Source organism: Natrix helvetica (genome assembly GCF_964273705.1).
Source record: "Natrix helvetica genome assembly, chromosome: 8".
Lineage (NCBI taxonomy): Eukaryota > Metazoa > Chordata > Lepidosauria > Squamata > Natricidae > Natrix > Natrix helvetica.
Window position 1 is genome coordinate 26,609,553 of NC_138559.1, and position 2,786 is coordinate 26,612,338.

A 2,786-nucleotide genomic window follows, 5' to 3' on the forward strand; every position below is an offset into this window, starting at 1 on the left:
CGCAGCGCTAAAAATGGAACACTTTGAAGCCTTCCGAGTCTGCAAAGGTAAGTGGAGCAGCCGGGGTGGGGGGGAATCCACTGTGCCACATGATTTAGATTAGCCAGAAAGCAGAAAATCCCACGATTCTTGTTAACATAAATCAGGCATCACAGCTGATCGTCGCCCAGAGGGGTGAACCTGTCTAAACTACTGCCTTGATTTTCCCTCTGGATCACATCTCAGTGCTGCTCAGTGACCGTCGAGGCTGTGGTGTCCTGACCCAGGAAAGATGGACCAATACTCAAAGCAAGCAGAGCTCCCCTGGACTGTTCTGCATTCCTGGCTCGGCCACAGGAAAACATCCTCTTGCTGCATGCCACCCAAAGCCAGGAGCAGACAAGTGTGACTTTAGCTAGGTGCCCGCATGGGGTGAGAAGCCACACCATCCTTCCTGCCAGACTATTTGGAAAGACCTCAGGAACACTCCCAATTCCCCTGCCCCCCCTTCCTTTTCACTCCTTGCTCCGTAATCTATAGTACGTCTTACTCACACCAGATTCCGCCACCCCATCAAGTGCGGCTCCTGCAGTCACAGAGACATTCAGCTGAGCCAAAGAACCAGCGTGCCATAAAATTCAATTTAGTGTCACAGCTGCCGCCTTTTTAACCCAGTGGAATTCTCCCTGGACGGATGCGTGAGGAGCTGATTCTGCTAGCCATGGATCCTTCCCTTCCCGTTTTTATTCTTCCTGTTTGAGGAATACATGGCTCGTAGCTGTGATGATAAACCTATTTCCTATGAAGTTGAGTTTATTTTTTAAAGTCTTGCAGCAGAATCCAAGAGGCATTTTGCAGCAATAAACTCGGGGTGAGATGAGAGGAAGATTTAGAAGCACAAGCGACTTTAAGAGGAGAATGCAAAAAGAAGTAAAACTGAAAAAGGTGAAAGATGGATCAGTCTTAATCCTGCAATGTTGACTTGGCAAGTACACCTGTCATTTTATAGGGTGGCTGTTGAAAAATTGACTGCAAAAGGGATTTTTCTGCTATTGTACATAACTATGAAAATGATTGCCTGCTTCCTCCGTTCCAAAGTCATTTGGAAGTTTACCATCAGCTTGTGAGAAAATGCACCACAGATAAGCCAGTATATTTTTCTTCTCTCAGGAAATGGATGGGCTGGGAGGGGAGAGAAAGGGGGGGGGGCAGTGGGAGAAATTGGGCTAGGGAAAAGACATCGCCAAACAGGTTGGTGTGTCTTGAAAGGCAAGTAGTTCAGAAGAAGGCTGCTGGAGCAGAGAAGTTCATGTGATTTTTTCTTCTTCTTCTTCTTCTTCTTACCTGAAGAAAAGCTCCTGGGAAGCCCACAGCAATTGCCCATCAAAGCTTTTCTCTGTCTTGATCAGGCTTCTCTCCCTGGGTGGGCTGCTGGGGGTTCGCAGGGGTTCGCGAGAACTTCTAGCTAAGATTCTGTGCAGTTCGGAGAACCCCCAAATCCCACTCCTGGCTGGCCTCGCCCACCCTGCCCCTCCTCTCCCAGGAGTTCCCACGCGGCCCGTTTTGGTTGTAGGTAAGTGCAGGGTGCACCCCGGCTTAGAGAGAGTGAAAAACAGGTCTACTAGAAATTCGGGAAGGCCTGTTTTGGGCTTCCAGAAGGCCTCCAGAGCCTGGGGAGGCCATTGTCGCCCTCCCAGAAGCTCGAGGAAAGCCTCCGGAACCCAGGGATTGCAAATACACCCCCCGCCATGGTGCAGGAGGTCAATTAGGCCATGCCCACTATTGCCACACCCACCCAGCAACCAGGTAGAGAACCCCTTGCTAAAATTTTGAAGCCCACCCCGGTCTGGGAGCTGCAGGGATGGGAAAGGCTTCATCCCATGAAAGGCCTTTCTGAAATTGAGGCGTTCTTGGTGATCTCTGAGCTTCGTGGTCTTTCTGAGATTGTGGGACCCATGGAAAGGAACGTTAAAACAGTTGGCTGAGAATTCCATCAAGGAATTGACATCCTCAAACCCCCATAACTTCAACCTTAAACTATCTACTGTGGACCTCACCCCATTCCTAAGAGGTCTGTAAGGGGGCGTGCATAAGATGACCTCCAAGGTCCCTTTCAACTCCATTACTCTGATTGTCTGGAGAGGAGGGCAATTGAGGGAAGGGGGTAGATCTGAGGGGAAGGTGGGCTCACAGCAGGAGGCCGACAAAGTTTTGCCATAAGATAATGCCTGTATTGACCATAACCTGAAGAAATGGTGATGTCCACACAGAGTCCTCCATTCTTCTAGAGAACATCATTCGATTTCCTTGGTTGGTAGATCACAATGATTTTAAACATTTCCAAGCGGAAGGCTTTTCAATAGAAATTATTATTTTCTGCACTTTATTATGTACTTCCCAATGGAGCAACTCAACCAACTACCTGGGTAAGAAGTTACAGCTCCAACGTAAAGCTGGAAGATTCTCCATCTTCTTCTGAAATGTTCTGTCATTAAAGAACCTTCCAGAACCTGGAAATGTGAAATATTTTTCTCTTCCTAAGTGGGAACTGTTGAATGGTGCGCATGTACACGCTAACCAATTCCCAACAGATCTTCAACATAGCCAGCGAGTAAAAGTCACCTGTGTTTTGAAATAGTAGGAGAGCGAAGGTGGAAAAATTGACAGCAGGCGCCTCCCTGGTCCCGCCTGATGCTCGTGGGGGACTCTGGATCCCAGAGGAGATCTCCTGCCACTGATTTTCCTTTCACAAAAGCCTTCCAAATGGGCAGCAGCCAGGCGCCCATCCTGTTTTGAGCGCACCGTCT